Raw genomic sequence first — 21,361 nt, forward strand, 5'->3', positions numbered from 1 at the left:
AGGTTTCACCGATATTATTATACAAGATAAAGTGTCTAGTACAGTTGTACGAATTAGAACAATGACGGTCGTTTCATATCTTCTCAAGGTTATGTGACATTAATAGGAGTTCTTTAATTCTTTCACTCATATCGTGCTAAGAGTCTGAGTTGGTTTATAGAACATTTCTTTAATTTCACTATTTCATAGATGGCCAGGACACACGTGCTATCGCTACACGAGATATGGGTCCCAAGACCAAAAATATGGATCCAACTTTTATTTGTGGATGACCCAAAGGTCATGGAAATGGTAGAGATGTGTCCCCAGCTAGGGGCCATGATAGGGGGCCTTCACCAGACCCTATTCTCATTCCTGAGCAAAATATTCCTCTACCCTAGCTAGCAATGGGCCAGGGACCAACCCAAGTTCCACCAGGGTTTATTTCTTATTCAGTGCTTAGAGATGCTTCAGAGATAGTTGGTGGTGCTTCTTCTGATGGTGCATGGTATATATATCAGAGTAGTACTAAGATAGGGCACAACATATAGTGATGTCTTCAAAAGTTGAGGTCCCTCCTGTGCCAGCGGTTTATCAGTTGGTAGCTATTTATCCAGTGGTTTCCTAGCCTGCTGTCTATTGAGGAGTAGAATATATTACATAGATTCTCCATATATGCTCTTTCTTGGTTTTTTGGTGCTCTAGGCGAGGATGCGTATGAGTTTTTTATGCTTATGAGGATAGGAACTGTAATTTGGGCCTTTATAAGACTCATGATATAGATTACACCATATTTTAGTTAGATTTGGCTGCTCAACATTGGTGAAGAGGTTATATAGATTCTAAACAAGCATGATTTTCTCCTTTAACATAGACTCGATTCTCAAAGATGTTCTTAGAGAAGTTTATGCCTTGTAGCCTTAATGATCAATTGAGAGATCAGTTTTCTAGATTGTAGCAAGGCTCCATGATATTTGTAGAGTATGAGTCTTATTTCCATGAGTTTGATAGGCATGCTACCTCTATTCTAGACACTGAGTATAAGAGAGTGTATTTCTTTGTTCGAGGATTTAGATTTCCCCTTCACATGTCAACTCAATGTTTTGCTGATATAGGAAGGACTTTTTTTGAGGTTTTAGATTAGGCTCAGGTTATGGAAGAGATGTGTTATAAGACTGAAGGGGGAAATGATAATAGGCTAGATATCAAGGCAGTTTCAATGGTAGCCATAGTAGTTTACATGGTGGGTGTTCTTCATGTCCATCATATCAAACTCAGAGTCAGTCAAGTCGATCAATTTAGGTAGCTTATTTGACTATTGACAGTGGTCATTCAGTGCTAGTGATCACCCTGGCCAAGTTAGCGGTTAGTCTTCGAGGGGTTTTTTTTCTAGCTATTCTAGTCGTGGTGGTTAGTGTAGGTTAGTCAGATCTGTTGGTTATGGTTTAGATTATGGAGCATGTTATAGTTTTTGATCTCTTGGTCATTGTTCTTATGAGTTCCCTATTTATTGGGCAATTATTTCTTTAGCTTTGAGTGTTTTCTCTATTAGAGTAGTTCGTCTCTTAGCTTGAGGTGGTTCTTAGGGTCATAGAGGTAATTTCCAAAGAAATTAAGGAGTTTTTTAGGCAGGTAGAACAGGAGATAGGTCAGGAGCCCAGCCATGTAGTGGGCGTGGTTAGCTATATGCAGTCCCTGCTAGACCCAAGGCTAAGTCTTCAGATATTGTTTTATAGGTGCAAGTTTGGTATGTTATCAGTTAGCCATTTCTTTATTTGATCTGGGATCCACTTATTTTTATGTATCTATTTATCATGCTCTATAATTAGAGTTATTTTAGGATTTATTATTTGTACCCTTATGTGTATCTACTCTCGTGGATGATTTTTAGTAGTAGGTCTGGTGTTCAAATCCTATGTGGTGACTATCATAGATATCGATACTCATGTTGATCGTATAAATTTGGATATGGTGGATTTTGATATGATTCTGGCATGGACTGGTTATCCCACTATAATATGGTCATGGATTTTTTTGCCAAGACCTTTACCTTAGCCATGCCCAATATACCCCTAATTGTGTGGCAGAGAGTGGTTATCTGCGAGAAGATAGGGATTATTTCTTATGTTCGTGCTAGGAGGCTTATTTTAAAAGGTTGTGAGTTTTGTCTTGCTTATGTTCATGATGTAGTATTGAGAGCCCATCGCTTGACTCTGTTCCTGTAGTTTGTGAGTTTCCTGATGTGTTCCCCACTGACCTGCATGGTATTCCCCCTATCTATAAAATTGAGTTTGCTATTGACATCGAGCTTAGCACCCGACCTATTTCTATGGCACCTTACCATATGGCTTTTGCTGAGCTTAAGAAGCTAATTTCTTAGCTTCGGGATCTTCTAGGTAAGGGTTTTATTAGGCCAAATGTGCCTTCTTGTAGAGCTCATATGTTTTTTATAAAGAATAATTATAGATACGTGCATATGTATATTGATTATAGGTAGCTTAATATGGTGACAATGAAGAACTGTTATCCTATGACTCGCATTGATGATAAGCTTGTGTATTGATTATAAGTGAGCCCTTAACCCACCTTTGGCTAAGATGCATTTTAGCTTATGTAGACCTTTATATGCTTGTTAGACTCCTAGAAATGCTTATTATGGTAATATTGAGACACCTTGACACTAGATGGATATGTAGGTAGATGCGAGGGTTGATGTCTATTGATTATGCTAATACTTATGCTATTGATGTTTGCAACACCCTGAATTCTTGGTTTTTGTAAATTTCTAAAATTTTATACTCACTACCTAGACTATGACTCGTCCTTATGAGTCGTAGGAAATTTTGATGAGTTGTAAGGACCCAAATCGTATCCTGGCCAATTGTGTGGCTAAATTGTATTCTCTAAATAGGAGTGGCTCCCAATGGATCATAAGGACTTATTACGAATCGTGATGTCCCAATTATAGTCATACCAGTATATGTTCAAACTGTTGTTGTCCTAGTGACAACTAGGACCCAATAAGTCATATAGTCCCTAACGAGTTGTATGATGGAAGTCATAGGGTCAACTGTATGTGCGCCTGATGACACTATATTGGTTGTGACTCATGGTAATGAGTCGTAATTTGTCGCTATGAGTCATCGTGTGATCCATAGTCACTAGCGATAATTTTTTAGTTTTAAATTTAGAACACTTGGTTATTTCCGTCCTTACCAAAATAGACCCCACGTCCTTAAGACACCTTTGGGGTGTTATTTTGACACTTTAACAAGTTAAAAACCCTTTTTATTCTCTCAAATTCCTTTAAGAAAAGCAAGTTAGGTTTCCATAAGGTTGAGCATATAGGGGTCAATTCAAGGTTTCATCTCCATAATTGAGAATTTTTCAGGCATGTTACTCTTTCCTAATTATTGCTTTGCTAAAATCATGTGTTTTAAAGTATTATTCATATGGTTTTTATGTTGGTTTTGGAACATGGGTTTAGGATTTTGAATGTTTGTATTTGAACAATGTATTCCCATAGCTTACAAATATTTGCTTTATTTATGGTTTTGAACTTTTGGGGTGCATGGGTATGGTGAATACACTAGGTGATTGTGATTTCCCCTAATTAGTGAATATTTACAATTGAAGTAGTAATGACCTCAACCCTATATTGTTAAATTGGTTTTGAATAAGAAAAGTATGCATATTGAACCACTCTTGAACTATTGCATAATATGAAACATTAATAAAGCATAATGATTTTATATTGAACCTTATGGGGTGGTATAATTCCCTAAGCTAATGTATAATTAAACCAAGGGGGTTATAAATTCCCAATATGGTGATAATTTGTTTGGGATGTTGATGTCATCTTACAATTGTAGTTGGTATGACAATACCAGAGGTGTATGCCTTAATGTGTAGTATGGTTCAATGAATGGGAATTTTTGATAAATGATTTAATTGGTCTTTAATGATGGTTGTATTGCTGAGTCGTGAAAGTAGAGGTCCTAAGGGACCAATTCTGGAAACCGCAATTACCGATATGAGGGTCTAAATGACAGGATCATTCGAGTCCCCCTTACTCTTATTTATGATTGGGAGGTTTGAGTACCCTATATTATATTACATGATTGGGTGCTTAAGTCACCTTGATATTCCAGGAGGTTTGAGTCCCCTATGGTGTAGTCGTACATCTTCTGGTTCGTGTGACTACATGCATTGGGACCCTTCCAGCTACGAGAGAGCTGGACCCATATAGGTCGTAGGTGCCTTCTTATATTATAATGGTTGAGATACACAACCCGGGCTAAATATTTAAAGTGCATGGTAAGCCTTGTTTCCTTCCCCAGCATATTATTTATATATGTACATGATGATTTTACATGGATTTGAATTTGATTTGACTATTCTTTATTTTATCCCCTATCCTTAAGTTACATGTTAGTGCTTGACCCACTAAACATGTTCAGACATTGTATCCCCACATGATACAAGTACCGATGATACTTCTAATTTTTGTACGTAGAGTTAGGTGGATCAACTTAGTTCGTTGGTTGATGTTGGTGAAGTGGTGCGCTTCCATTCTTTGGAAGACTTAGACATGTCATCATTTTCCATTCATAGATTCGAATTGACAGTTTAAATTATCATTAACATTATCATTGTCATTATCAGGGTAAGGGTAAGGAGCATTTCCCAACACTTTATTGATTTTGGTTTTGTCACAAGGCATTGTGGATTACTATGGACTTTGATGATGTTTGTCGTTCATTTTCAGTTGGATTACAAATTATCAGTTATAGACATATTGTATAATCTTTGAGCTTATTTTATCCTTTCTTGCTATATGTTCAAAATTCATTTGGTGTTGGGGGTATTATGTTTTGTTTGGTTAGGTGTAGGGGCGATCTCCGGTCCACGGTGGACTAAAGATGCCTATCATGGCCAGGCTCTGATTTAGGTCATGACAAAGTTTCTATCAGAGCCAGGTTCGATGTCAATGGGTGTGCACAAAGACATGTCAAGTATAGTCTCTTTTATGGGTGTGTAGTGCACCACATTTATAAGGGAGAGTCTATAAGGCATTTAGGAATATTTCCCTTTCTTGTTGTTCTATTTTGGGCTAGAGTCTGAGATCTTGAAATCTTCTCTAATTCTAGTATGTTTGATTTTCATATCATGCCTCCTAGAAGATTTTATGCTCGTGAAACCTCTTATGTCCACTTAGACGGTGGAAAATGGTCTAAGAATAAGTGGGGTAATTTTGGTTCCAACTCTATGACTAGTGCTCTATTCGAAGTTATCGGGTGATTGTCTATTTTAGAATAGTGTTGGTCCCAAGGCACAGGATGTCCAGCCTCAGGACAGCGGGGCTCAAACAGTTTTGTCATATCCCCTTTGTTGAATATGTGGTCAGGTGTATCATGGTGTTTTTGAAGAAGGAAATAATAAGTGTTTTAAATGTGATCAGATTGGTCATATGTAGAGGGATTGTCCTTCCAGGTTGATTCTGGGGAAAAGAAGATCCTTTTTTCTACTTCATCAAATCCTGCACCAAAGGGTTCTACTTTTATATCTGACTTCGAAACTTGTCAGAATCGTCTGTACGCTCTTGCGATCCGCTAGGATTCTAAGGCATCCTACGATGTTGTTACTGGTATGCTCAAACTTTTTCTCGGTGATGTATATTATCTACTTGATTTTGAGTCTACCCTCTCTTATGTGACCCCTTATATGACTATTCATTTTGGTTATCCTTAGTGTATTTTGGATCCTTTATCTATTCCCACCTCAGTAGGTGACTCCATTATGGCTAGAAAGGTTTATAGGGTTTGTGTGATGTCGGTCAGTAGTAGGGAGACCTAGATGGATCTAATAGAGTTGGACATATTAGACTTTGATGTGATTTTGGAGATTGATTAGTTACATTCGTGCTAGGCATCTCTTGATTTTTGGACCCGAAGGGTCAGTTTCTACTTCCCTAATGAGTCAATGATTGGGTGGGAAGGTAGTTCCCTAGTGCCTAAGGGGAGGTTTATTTCGTATCTTAGAGCTCAAAAATTAATTTTCAAGGGGTGCCTCTACCATCTAGTTCATGCCAAGGATTCTAGATCCAAAGGACCTTCATTACAATCTATCCCAGTGGTCTGCAAATTTCTCGAGGTGTTCTATAACGCTTCGAGTCTGTACCTCGAATACTACACGATGCTCATAATCCCGAAGGACCACAAGCTAAACCATGACTGATACTTACTGCAATAACTGAATAATAATACTATAATATGCGGAAATTAGGAAGAAAACATGCCATAAGGTTCAATACTGTAATAAAACTAAATATGGTATAACAGATACCAAATCTGATACATCTATCTTAAAATACTCTAGTCTGAAAAGTCTCTGGACTGTTTGAAATATGGAGTTGATGGGACAAGTCCCCAACTAACTTTGATCTACTAAAATAAGCTGGACTACTAAAATAATCATCATGTCCTCAAACTAAAAGTACTCACCACTAACTCTATCAGCTGAATATCTGAACTTCTCAATATGATCGGGAGCCCGCGCATCTGAACCTATAATATAAAACATTATAGCACAAAAGAAAGGTATGCGTCAGTACTTTGAATGTACTGGTATGCAAAGCGAGGTAGGCTGAAATGCATGGGTTCATATGCATGAACAATACTAACTGAATGACGTGAGTATAACTGAATGAGAGTTCATGCATGAATATGTAAACTATAACTGAGATCGTAATAACACAGGAATACCGAATCTGAATTTTAATTAACCAGTATCTAAGCCTACTATACTTAATTACTGATAGCTGAGTGACTGTATCTGACAGTATTGATTCTGTAGAACTATACTAAGTTTTGTTCTGAGCTGAGTGACAGTATCTGACAGTCCTAATTTCCTGTAGAACTGAACTGAGTTCTATACTAAGACTGGAACTAAAATTGAGACTGTGGGAAATAATCATCCAACTGACATGCCCCTCTCTGAACGGATTGGGGTAAAACCTATAACCGCAATTGGAAAGGTGTTAGTACCATGCCACGGGTAAAGACAAGCTGAGTCACCCTCATCTGGCAGGTGCTCTGAACAAGAACGGTGGTACCCTTAACTGGCAGGTATATCACCTCATCAACCCTCAACTGGAAAGTTGATGTCTCAACCTACGCTAGCTACATAGTTTTAGAACACAAGGACTGCTTCTAAGGATCATACCCTCTACTGGTAGATGAGTCCCCATCCATGGGTTCACTCGGTGCTGAATCCTACTCCCAACTAAATAGACACTGGATTGGATTCTAGACTATTCTAGGCTTAACTGAACTGTTCTGATTGTACTGTATAACTGAACTGAACTGAGTTCACTGGGTTCCATGAACTGACGAAATACTACTGAATTCTGTTAATTGAATGAGCACTACTGTGGTCTGAACTGGATACTGTGATTGATTTCTGAATACTATTGAGTTTTTCCTGAGTTTTGTAACTGACTGAATTCTATCGATCATGACATAATTGATACTATCCTGTGACTAACCATGGCTCTAGGCATACAGCTAAATTATCGAGTATTAAATACCCCCAGGACTTGATAGCAGAAATTATACAACATGGCACAATCTTGAAATATGATAAACAACTACTTGATCATCATTCATTCATGGGGAGATTCTATCAAACACTTGCATGACATAAACTTGAATACGTGCTAATATGATATAATTTCATTACTTAATTCTCATGAACAATTCATCAAACACTTGAAAGACATAATCTATGCACATGATACTAAAATAACATGTACACATCATATTTCAATTCCACATTTACAATTTCATGGGTTTCAACATGGTTTCATGTGATAATGCACATATATCAATCAATTCCATATGAATCTTGTAGTAAATCATAAACTAAAAACCCCAATAACATGGTAATCATGAACATATTCAAATTCAACCATAAACTTCATCAAACTCATAAACTTGTAGTTAAAATGGGTTCTCGAACTCCAAGGGTGGAAGGGAACCCTTGGATGAACACTTGACATACCTTGGTTGCTAAATTCCTGAAGAACAATGGTGGAAATCTTGAGCCTTGGCCTTGAAATTAAATCACCTAGGGGTCTTGTTCTTAAGAAATTTGAGAGGAAGTAAGTATATTTTGCTCAATGAAGGCTGAATCTCATGTTTTAGGGCTAAATAGGGGTGGGGAAAAGACCTAAATACCCTCAAGGATGCGACTTTTAATGACTGAAAACTGAACTGTCGACGCGCAGGATGACGCATCATGTCGTTGGCATCAATGCGATAGCCGACACACCATGTTGAGTTTGTATCGGTTCACTGGAAATTTCCACTGGGAGACAAGGAAAAATATTGATCGATACGATGGCCGATGCGCCACACCAAGATCGAGCCGATTCACTATTTTGGATTTCAAAATGTGGTTCAAACGAGGTCCAAAAAATACAAAAATTATCCAAAAATACCTACTGATATTCCTGATCATGAATCAATCTAAAGATCCATTCTTTAAGGTCATAAGAGTCATGAAATAGAGTTGCCAACTTACGAAGGCCAAAATAACACTAAGTCTGAATACTTAGCTAGAATTTTTTAAGTCTGACCCTTAGCAAGATTAAAAGACTGAGTTGAGCTTAGGACTTTCCAGTGTCTTACAATATGTCCCCCTTGGGAAAATTCGTCCTCGAATAAGACTGATTAAACTAAGAATACTGATAGACTACATTTAAACACTGGACATGCACAATTGAAGCATAATTTCATGACTGAAATTACTGATATACTGAATTATCATACTGAACATGCATATCTGATGCATGAGTACATATCTGAACATGATTCATGAATGCATGACTGGGATTACTGATAAGCTGAGCCTATCTACTAGACATGTATGTCTGATGCATGAGTACATAACTGAATGGATTCGTGAATGCATGACTGAGTATGCAATATTAATTGATACCAAGTTGGTATCTATATCTGAACATGAGACCTAGAAAATTCAAAGAAAATTTGTTACCTTGGGCTGAGTTTGAGTTTGTAGAGAAAAGGTGAGGATACTTGGTCCACGTGTCTGCTTCTGTTTCCCAAGTAGCTCCCTCAATGGACTGATTCCACCAAAGTACTTTAACTAGAGGGACTTCTTTGTTCCTCTGTCTGCGAATCTAATAATCAAGGATTTCGACTGGAGTTTCTTTATAAGAGAGGTTGTTCTGAATATCTATGCCTTTTTTAGGGACTATGACTGTTGGGTCACCTATGCATTTCTTAAGCAAGGAGACATGGAACACTGGATACACTGAAGCTAAGTCTGAAGGCAACTTAAGCTCGTAAGCTACCTTTTTGAAACAGCTGAGAATTTGATAAGGACCAATATATCGGGGATTGAGTTTCCCCTTCTTGTTAACCTCTTCACTCATTTCATAGGAAAGATTTTCAAGAATACAAAATCATCGATCTCGAACTCGAGATCATTTACTGAATACGCATGATTGGGAATATGAGAACATAACTGAACCTAAAATGTGATACAGAAACTGATTATCATGAACCAAACTAAGCCTCTGAATACATGGCTTATAGCTGAGATTGGAACTTAAGGGTCTACTTATGAGTACCCACTACTTCGAACTGGATTCATTACAAGAAGAAAAGATGGAAGGTTTAGGTCATGAAAGCTCAGGGATTATAGTGCATCTTCCCCTTAGGATATTATATCCCCTAAAGAACGTTGACTTAGCTGAGATACTGTAGAAAAACTGAGATGATGCACAGGGTACCTACGAATTGAATCGTGACTGCATATTCGGGTTCTAAAACAGAGGCTTGACACCTTAACTGAGCTGAACTCGCAACCACATGGTTGCTCGACCTTGGAATAGTTACATTCATGAGACTTTGGATAGTGTGAATATATGGAAGGATAGGAAACCCAACCATACGAATATTGTCCACCTAACTGCTAAACTAAATTGCTGGTTTTACAGACTAACTTATGCTGAAAACTTATATTCAATTGGAGACTTTCTTTGACACTCCTTCTATAGAGTTCTATTCATTTTAGGGAGCAAGGAGTCTTGGCATGGCTGGATAAAATTGCTGAATAAGAATATCACATCCTTACTAAAATTCTATACTATGAGTCGGGGCCTGCGAAACATCATCTAAGATGAAGTGACTAAGCCTTATGCACTGCAACTATAAATTTTCAAGCTTAGACTTATCCCTTGAATACTCTCTCAACTATACTTTCCACCTTAGTACAGCACATCACCTAAGACTACTGAAAATATTCATATGGGTGTTGAGTACGAGTGCATAAACTTACTAACTTATCTGATTATCTGAATGGCTGATAGCTGAATTCTTGGTCATGTAATATTGAACTATACTTAGTCTGAATAACTGGACTGGAACTGTATAGTATCATACATACGAGGTAAGTACTGAATGGTAATATTAGGTAACTGAGCCTGAATTCATGAAAACTGTATTATTTGAGAAGGCAAGACTAAGCTTATAACATGACTCTAAAATAGTCTGTAAACTAAGGTACTAAAATATTGATAACTGAATAACTAACACTACAAAAAATGGGTCAAATTATGGGGTTGATTTGTGGGGTTATTTTAATCTTTGCAAAATTATATTAAATGCAGATTAAAAATATACTGCTAAAAGTTGTATATTTGCGGGGGTTAAAACCCGCTATCTATAAAAAAAAAATAGTTCCATTTTCCCTTCTTTTTTTCCCCAAAACATTTCTCAGAACGTTTCTCAGAATATCTTCCGTAATTTAAATATTTCTCTCTCATTTTTTCCCAAAATATTTCTCTCTCATTTTTTCCCAGTTAGAGAAAGTGGGAGGTACTTCCGTCGGTCTCCGGCCATTGCTACACAAGTCTTCGGTCGGCCATTTCCTTCCCATCTCCTAGATAATTGTTTTTAAATGTTAGTGTTTGTTTCACTAGCGCTATCGCCATGGAAAGTCATCGCCGGAAGGATTTTCCGGTAATGATATCTAACCCACTTGAAGCTCTCAAGTGTTAGGAGAATGAGACCCACTTTTATGGATCCGTGTTCTTTATTTTTAATTCTTATGGGAAAACTGTATGTAGCAATTTCTTTTTTGTCTTTAGCATAACTAATATCTTTGAATAGAAAAGTAAAAGAGAAGGGGGTTTCTAGGATTGATAGTTCCCTTGATCTGGAGTTCGTGAAATGGTTACTTGTGTACAGGCTCAGACAATATATGATATCAGCTTGTTTGTTGTGCTTTAGCTGTGTATGAGGAATTGATGGTGTTTTTTCTGATAAGGAGCTGCATAGTTGCATACCCATCCAAGTTTAATGTTTTGTTGTTGTTGGAATTTGTTGATTTTTTGCCCACCTAGAAGATTTAGATATTTGAAAATCCTGCTAGTGTAGGGTGTAGCATGTCAAATACGTTGTATCATGGTGATAAGATGACGAATTTGAGGAAATATGACATGAATTGGATGAATGTTCAGTAAATTTATCTTTTTTGTTTTGGGATGATAAGGGTGAATGTATCTACCCTTGTCCTGATCCCTCGCATTACAGTAGCTTTAGTGCACCGAAATGCCCTAATAAGAGTGAATGTATCTCCGAGTTTCCAATTTTTGCACTATTAACCTATTTTATTTTCTTAGGTTGGACCGAAATAGGGTTATGAGAGATGCGTTTGTGCTTATGGAAAATTATTTTATATCTGACCTCTAGAAGTTTTAGTAGGTGGACTCTTCATGAATTTATGACATTTCATTGCAATTTTTCAATGATAAACAGTGTTTAGTCCATATTTTGCAATGGTGGTTGACGAGATAGCTATGGGAAGCGGTCTCATTCTCAATCGGTGGGATACTGAATGTCTAGTGGTACGAGCACAACACATTATTTAGTAGGCCATATGCAGGAAACATTATTTTCAATGATAAATAGTGTTTAGTCGTTATCTTGCAATGGCTGGTCGACGAGATAGCTATGGAAAACGGTCTCATTCTCAGTCGACGGGATACTGATTGTCTAGTAGTACAAGCACAACACATTGTTTAGTAGGCCATATGAGGAAAGACTATCTCTCTTTGTCCCTCTTTTTTACTTCTTACTAATTTTTCAGGAATAATCAGAATTCAGTCTCTTACGACAAGTAGGAGTGCTCTAACTTTCTACGATAATAAAAATTTCTAATGGGATTTAATAATATGCACAAGTTCAACTTTTCCTAGCTTACTGCCACAGCAAAATCACTAATCTCTTATTTCAATTTGTTTTGTGTGAAGGCACTGCGATATGCAAGGCAATTAGCTCAAGAGACTCGTGGTGAGGTAGTATATGGTCTAGGAAGACAACCTGCTGTTCTTCAAACATTTAGCCAGAGATTATGCAGGTGATGCTTATTTCTATTTTTTGTTGTGTGCTTTGAGATATGGAAACTTTATGCTCTCTTTAGAAGCCAATTCCGGAGAACGTGTTTAAGTACTTATTTGGCTGATTTCTATACTGCAGAGGGTTCAATGATGCCATCAATGGATTCAGTGATGATGGCTGGTCAATGTTAAGTTCGGATGGTGCAGAAGATGTTATAAATTCGAGGAAGAACCTCGCCACCACATCCGTTCCTCTTTCTCCATCTTGAGGCATCCTTTGTGCCAAAGCATCAATGCTACTCCAGGTGAATAGTTGATCTTTCTTGCACTGACTAGAAGTTTTCATTTGACAACTACCTTTCCCTTGTTAATTCACAGCCAGCAGAAGTTCACAAGTTCACGTTTGCGACATCCTGGAATGCTAAATCATGATAATTACCGTCATTATTTTTGCGTGACACATAATGTATGCACTCATAATTGGATGAATGAGAATACATTAACTCTTTCTGCTCTCTTCTGTTTGGTGGCAGAATTTCCTCTAGGTTTGGTTTCTGTGGGAGCACTGTTCAGAGTGGGCAAACTTTAATGTTGATGCCTATGTAGCTTCTTCATCGAAATCTTTTCCGTATTCATATCCTGGGATGAGGCCTACCAGATTTACCGAAAGCCAAATAACAATGCCACTTGGCCACATAATTGATCATGAAGAAGTAAGCAGTTTGCACTCCTTAGCTCTTAGTCACGTGTTCTTCGGATTTCTTCAACATAATTGCTCAAGAATTTGACATGCTAAAGTTAATAAAAATGTTGATGTTCCTCTCTACTTTCCCACTACCAGTGTTTTCTATAATTCAAAATCTACATTTTCTATTACTTGGCTTGTTAGACATTTTCTCACTTCTGTTTTTGTTATGCAGATGCTTGAAGTTATTAGACTTGAAGGACACTCTATTGGTCAGGAAGATGCTTTTATGCCAAGAGATATTCACCTTCTACAGGTACTTTAGCCTCTACGTTGACGTTTTCTGGATGGTATACTTCATAAACATTCTTGAAGGATAATGCGAACGTAACAGTCATTTCTAGATATGTAGTGGCACCAATGAAAATGCAGTTGGAGCCAATTCGGAACTATTTTTTGCTCCTATTGATGAGTTGTTTCCATATGATACACCTTTGCTACCCTCTGGGTTTTGCATCATTATCAAAATCAGTTGAGTAAAATATTCCATTTACGATTCCATTGAATTTGGAGAATGCGCTGAATTATACATTGACATTATAGCATGACTTATAATATTATTTTTTAGAGTGATTCCTAGGATACATTGAACGCGCATAGAACTTTGGATCTAGCATCAAGTCTTGAAGTGGGTGCAGCAACTAACCCTTCTATCGGAGATGCAGCCTCTTGTTACAGTGCACGACCTGTACTGACAATCGCTTTCCAATTTCCATTTGAGGACAATCTTCAGGAAAACGTGGCTACCATGTCCCGCCAGTATGTCTGCAGTGTGGTTTAATCTTTCCAATGGGTTGCCACGGCAATATCTCCTACAGGAGTAAATCCAACACTTGGGTCCAAGCTTCCTCCAGCCTCACCAGAAGCTGTAATGCTGTCGCATTGGCTGTATGTAAGATCCTACAACAGTAATGTTCATCTGAACCTTGATGATTTCTTAATCAGCGCGACACTTGTTCCCTTCTGTTCTGCACTTCAAGTTAACGTTCGACTTATTTCTTATTATATTCATGACCATGCTTGCCAGTTTTAGAAGTACTTGTCTGATTGTTAACATACCATTTCCTTTCGCATTTAATTCCAGTTATCACATGGGCATGGAGTTACTTCAAGCTGATTTTGGTGGTGATGAATCAGTGCTAAAGAATCTCTGGCAACACCAGGATGCTATTTTGTACAGCTCACTGAAGGTATGAATTTTTCGTGCTACTGAATTTACCAACACATATAGATAACATCTTTCGTTTGTGATTGAGAAATACTGTTATGCTATGTTGCTATGAAACATGAACATATTTCATATATATATATATATATATATATATAAAAAGGAGAACTTACCCTCTTAACACTTGCAACAAAAGTAACTTAGATCCAAAATCTAGTAGATTTCCTCAGAAATTAATCTCATGATCCTTGTAGGAAAATATTATTTGATTGATTTTTATACTTTGCATTTTTATGTAGCCAAGTGATGCGGCTAGTGGATCCATTTCGCCCATGGATGCAAGGAGATCATGTGATGATATTGATCCTAATGAAGGTCGTTGATTTCATAGAAAATTGTCTTGGATATTAAATTTTAACGATGTAATTGTGTGGTTGGAGTGAATCTTAGAATATTGAAGGTTTTGTGATTAAATTTGATTTTGGAGTTTGAAGATACTAGTTAATGTTGAAAATTTGGAGTTTGAAGATATTAATGTTGAAACTTTAATTTTGAAGTTTAATGTTCAATGTATTTTTGATATGCTTGTCAATTACAATGTTTAATTACGTATGTTGTATTAATGATATATGAATTGAACAAATATTGGATACAAATATTGGATTGTAGGTTATGCCTAAAGGAACAATTAAATTTGAGCTAAAATTAGAATTTATGATTAATTATTGAAAATTGATGGGTCCTACTATTTTTTTAAAAAAAAAATTGCGGAGGTTTTAAACCCTCATAATTTTTAATAAAAATTTAATATAAAAGAATTAAATTTAGAGTAACGGGGGTCAACCGCTGCAAAATAACCCTCGAAAATTTATTATGGGGATCAGGAAAAACTGTCGCACCTTGTTGTAACGGCTCGTATTGTGGGGGTTTTGGAAACCGCCGGAATTACATTTTGCGGGGGTTTAAACCCCACCCCCGCAAACCTTAAAATTAACCCTCGCAATTTGATCTTTTTTTTGTATAATAACTATATGCTATGATTAAGCAAATCTGAAACTGAACTGAGTTACTGATCTAATTACTAGACTGAAACTGTGACTGAGACTGTAACTAAGACTATAACTGAGACTGCACTGGAACTGAATACTGGGTTCTCATAACTCTACCTACTGAGGTCTGATCTAGACTGAATTCTCCCACTATGTTCAAGCCAACTCAAATCTCCGAAATGCATTTAGCCACTTGCATTTAGCCACTTACATATCAACATGACATTCATGCCTATCTTCATAACTACAGCCTCGTATAAAACTAGCATGCAATAATCTTTTTTTAACATAAAACATTTACTCTCCCCCTTCTAAGCAACTGCTCACCACTACATCATTTTGTAAGGAGAGTCCACTAAAGGGTTAAAACGTGAGGACCTAATGTATGCATACATACTATACCAAACTCGACATTTAACTGAGGTTTGAGGAATAGAATGTCAACACCATGGATTTATCAAAAGATCTAAACTGAGGATATGCATGACAAAATCTGAATTAGCCAATCGCTAGGAGTGTAGCATGGGCCATGGGAACTGAGCATACTATACAGCATGACATGGGTACCTAAGTCATGAGCTGCATGACCTGATCTGGAGTTTTTGTATTCATGGAACATGATTCGTAACACTGAGTGAACTGGAACTCATTATACTAGGAACTGTCAGTGTGTATAATTGCTAATATACACGAGTATGGGCTATGATCATAGAGCGGACATGTAAGACATGAATAGATATCATGATAACTGATGGGTTCTGAGAGTCTGGAATATGATTTTGAGATGATCTGCGTGATCATTCTCACTACGGGAATAAACAAAAATGTCATCTATGAAGACTATGATGAACATGTCCAAGTACTGCTTGAATACACAGTTCATCAAGCCCATGAAAGCCACTAGGGCATTAGTAAGACCAAATGACATAACTAAGAATTCAAAGTGACGATATCGAGTTCTGAAAGCTATTTTTGGAATGTCTCATTCCTTGACTCTGAGCTGATGATAGCCTAGTCTAAGGTCTATCTTAGAGAAATAACTAGCACCCTAAAGTTGGTCAAACAAGTCATCGATTCTGGGAGGTGGATACTTGTTTCTTGACCGCGACTTTATTTTGCTGATGGTAGTCCATACACATTCTAAGAGAACCATTTTTTTACGCACGAATAGAACTGGTGCACCCCATAGGGACACACTGGGTCTGATAAATCCCTTATCTAGGAGATTTTTTATCTGTTCTTTTAATTCTTTGAGTTCTGCTAGAGACATTCTTATGGTGGAATAGATGGGCTAAGTATCTGGAAAAAGGTCTATTTCAAAATCGATTTCCCTTTCGGGAGGAACTCTGGAAAGATCTTCGGGAAACACGTATGAGAATTTACATGCTACTGATACTAACTCAAGAGCAAGGGTTTCTGATATAGAGTCCTGGACTCGAATGAGATGGTAGACATATCCCTTAGATATCATTTTTCTTTCCCTAAGGTAGGAAACAAGCTGACCCATAAGTGTTAAAGTACTACCCCCGCACTCTAGGACGGGCTCATTCGGGAACTAAAACTGGAAAATTCTGTTTCTGCAGTCGACTGAGGCATAGAGAGAATGAAGCCAATACATTCTGAGAATGACAACAAAATCAATCATCTCTAATTTGACTAAGTCTGCTGAAGTGACTTTCTGAGATATCATAATCGGATAGTTCCTGTATACCTGTCGAGCTATGATAGATTTACCCACTGGGGTAGAGATTAACAAAGGCTCTGCTAGAATTTTGGGACTGACTCAAAAATCAATGGCTATATATGGAGTAACAAAGGACAACGAAGCTCCTGGATCTAACAAAGAATAAACATATAAATGAAAAACTTGTAACGTACTAGTGACCACATCAGGAGAACTTTCCTAATCCTATCGGTACTAAAGTGCATAGTGTCTATTTGGGCGTTGCCCACTGGTGGCACTGGAAGTGGCACCTTTCTAATTCGAGCGATCGGACTGAGCTAAGGGACGGTTATGCTGACTATGCGAACCCACCTGAGGACGTTGTCTGACTCTGTTTCCTAGCTTTCCACATCTGAAACATACATCACTACCAGCTCTATAGATCCCCTGGTGGTTTCTGCCATATTTCAGACAAAGGGGATTGGTTCGGCCATTCTTTGGCCTAGATATTTTGGCCCTCTTATTCTTTCTCCCCTTTTTCCTATGCCTTTCCTCCTTACACTGTGGAGCATGAGCCATAAGCCTAGATAGGATAACAGCCAGCTGATTATTATGAGCAACTATTGAGTGAGCTAAGGTGGTGAAAGCAGCTCTAAACTAAGTGTGAGAAACATGCTCATTCAGGGGGTCTGCCTGAACGTGCGGAGGGGCTAACTGGTTTTCGTTACTTCTTTCGTTAGCTTCTCTGGATGACATTTCTGGAAGCATAAGGAAGAGATGAATAGACTAAGAGTTTAACTTGAGCTCATTCTCACTCTCACGACATGAATACTGAAAGAAGGGAAACTTTTCCTAAAACATCTCATAGTCTCTTGTCCATAAGTGTTATGCGCTACACAATCATGCACAAAATTCTACGAGATGCAGCTTTCAGAACTCCTAGGACTCTGTTGAACCTTAGGCTCTGATATTAAGTTTGTAACGCCCCGAGTCTGTACCCCAGATGCTACATGGTTCTCATAATACTGAAGGACCACAAGCTAACCCATGACTGGTACCTGCTGTAATAACTGAATAATACTATAATATGCAGAAATTAGGTGGAAAACATGCCATAAGGTTCAATACTATAATAAAACTGAATATGGTATAACAAATACCAAATCTGATACATCTGTCTGAAAATACTTTAGTTTGAAAAGCCTCTAAACTATCTAAAATATGGAGTTAATGGGACAAGTCCCAAACTAACTCCAAACTACTGAAATAAGTTGGGCTACTGAAATAATCATTATGTCCTCAAACTAAGAGGACTCACCACTAACTCTGTCAACTGAATATCTGAACTACTAAGTATGATAGGGAGCCCGCACGTCTGAATCTATGATATAAAACATCATAGCGCAAAAGAAAGGTATTTGTCAGTACTTTGAATGTACTGGTATGCAAAGTAAGGTAGCCTAAAATGCATGGGTTCATATGCATGAACAATACTAACTAAATGATGTGAGTATAACTGAATGAGAGTACATGCGTAAATATATAAACTGTAACTGAGATCGTGATAACACTGGAATACCGAATCTAAATTCTAATTAACGAATATCTGACCCTACTGATACTGAATAACTAATAGCTGAGTGACAGTATCTAACAGTCTTGATTTTGTGGAACTATACTGAGTTTCGTTCTGAGCTGAGTGACTGTATCTAACAGTCTTAATTTTCTATAGAACTGAATTGAGTTCTACACTAAGACTAGAACTAAAACTGAAACTATGGGAAATAATCATCTAACCGATATGCCCCTCTATGAATAGATTGATGTCAAACCTATAATCCCGATTGGAAGGATGTTAGTACCATGCCACTGGTAAAGATAAGCTAAGTCACCCTTATCTAGAAAGTACTCTGAACAAGAATGGTGGTACCCTCAACTAGCAGGTATATTACCTCATCAACCATTAATAGGCAGTTTGATGTCTCAACCTATGCTAGCTATGTAGTTCTGGAACACAAGGACTGTTTTTAAAGATCACACCCTCTAAAGGCAGGTGAGTCCCCATACGTGGGATCACTCGGTGTTGAATCCTACTCCCAACTGAATAGACATTGGACTATATTCTAGACTGTTCTAGACTAGACTGAACTATTCTGGTCGTACTGTATAACTGAACTAAACTGAGTTCACTGGATTCGATGGACTGAAGGAATACTCCTAAATTCTATTAACTGACTGAGTACTACTGAGGTCTGATATGGATACTATTGAGTTTTTCCTGAGTTTTGTAACTGACTGAATTCTACCGATCATGACATGACTGATACTATCCTTTGACTGACTATGGCTCTAGGTAAACAGCTAAATTGTCAGGTATTGAATACCCCAGGACTCGATAGCATAAATTATACGACATGGCATAATCTTGAAATATGATAAATAACTACTTGATCTTCATTCATTCATAGGGACATTCTATCAAATATTTGCATGACATGAACTTTAATACATGCTATCATGATATAATTTCATTATTTAATTCTCATGAACAATTTATCAAACACTTGAAGGACATAATCTATGCACATGATAGTAAAACAATATGTATATATCATAGTTCAATTCCACATTTACAACTTCAAGGGTTTCAACATGGTTTCGTATGATAATGCATACATATCAATCAATTCCACATGAATCTTATAGTAAATCATAAACTAAAAACCCCATTAACATGGTAATCATGAACACATTCAAATTCAACCATGAACTTCATCAAACTCATAAACTTGTAGTTAAAAGGGGTTCTCGAACTCCAAGGGAGGAAGTAAACCCTTAGATGAATAAATTACTGAAGAACAATAGTGTAAATCTTGAGTCTTGTCCTTGCAATTAAATTACCTAGGGTTCTTGTTCTTGAGCAATTTGAGAGAAAGTAAGTATATTTTTCTCAATGAAGGCTGAATCTCATGTTTTAGGGCTCAATAGGGGTGGGCAAAAGATCCAAATAGTCCCCAAGGATGTAGCTTTTAATTACTGAAAATTGGACTGTCAATGCATAGGACGACGCACCACGTCATTGGCATCAATGTGATAGCAAAAGCACCACATCAATTCACTAGAAATTGCCGCAGAGAGCCAAGGAAAAATATTGATTGACATGATGGCCGATGCACCACATCGAGATTGCATTGATTCACTATTTTGGATTCCCAAATGTGGTTCTAACGAGGTTCAAAAAATACAAAAGTCATCCGAAAACACCTAATGACATTCCTGATATGAATCAATCTAAAGATTGATACTTTAAGGTCATAAGAGTATTGAAATAGAGTTGCTAACTTACGAAGGCCAAAATAATACTAAGTCTGAATACTTAACTAGAATTTTCTAAGTCTGGGTCCTTTAGCAATCTTAAAACACTGAATTGAGCCTAGGATTTTGCGGGATCTTACATGTTCCCTGATGATCTTCCTGTTATTCCTCCAGTTAGTGAAATTGATTTTGGAATTAACATTATTCCAGACACTCGTCCTATTTCTAGCCATCCTTATAGAATGGCTCTGGCTGAGTTGAAAGAACTTAAGAAGCAGTTGAAAGATGTAACACCCCGTATTCAAGTAAGTGTATTGGCATATTCAAGTACATGTATTGGTCTTATTTATATGGAATTAATTTTTTTATTTTATTTATGCCAGAATTTGCCCATCGATGGTTCCATGCGAAGGTTATTGAATAAGATTTCCAACGATATAAAGATTTCCAAAAATGGATAGGTTTCGGATATAATCGAGCACATTCGAAACTATAAAATGGTGGCCGGGATATTTGGGAATAGTAAATGTGCAGGAAAATTTCCTGCACACAAACTACTGAGGCCAGCCAAATTTTTGGGTCAACTTCGAACGATCATAACTCCCTTAATATAATGAACTGGGAGAGCTTCGACCTATGAAAAGAAAGTTCTTTGAGTCTTATTTCCAATTCAATTTGTTTCATCCAAATCTAACATCTGAGTAAGGAGTTATATTCGTTTTACTTCAGCCTATCAAAATAGATTTTTAAGATCAACTTCAAATGACCATAACTCCTTGTACAGGACGAACTGGGTGGCCTACTTTATATGAAATGAAATACCTTTTAATTATCTTTCCAACTATACCAATTTCACCTAAATCCGATATCGGAGCAAAGATTTATGGTCGATCTACTTTATCTTATCAAAACAGTCCACCAAAGAACAGATTTGACATTATTTAAATTTTAAAGGCATTTTGGTCATTTCCTATTATATTATGGACGGGAATATGTGTATATATACATGTATATG

At 37.2% G+C, this 21,361-nt stretch overlaps 1 pseudogene; it reads left to right on the top strand.

Moving 5' to 3' along the window:
• The first annotated feature begins 10,835 nt into the window (after positions 1-10,835).
• On the top strand, positions 10,836-14,798 carry LOC107848455 (annotated as a pseudogene).
• The last annotated feature ends 6,563 nt before the right edge of the window (positions 14,799-21,361 follow it).

Source organism: Capsicum annuum, chromosome 9 (genome assembly GCF_002878395.1).
Source record: "Capsicum annuum cultivar UCD-10X-F1 chromosome 9, UCD10Xv1.1, whole genome shotgun sequence".
Taxonomy (NCBI): Eukaryota; Viridiplantae; Streptophyta; class Magnoliopsida; order Solanales; family Solanaceae; genus Capsicum; species Capsicum annuum.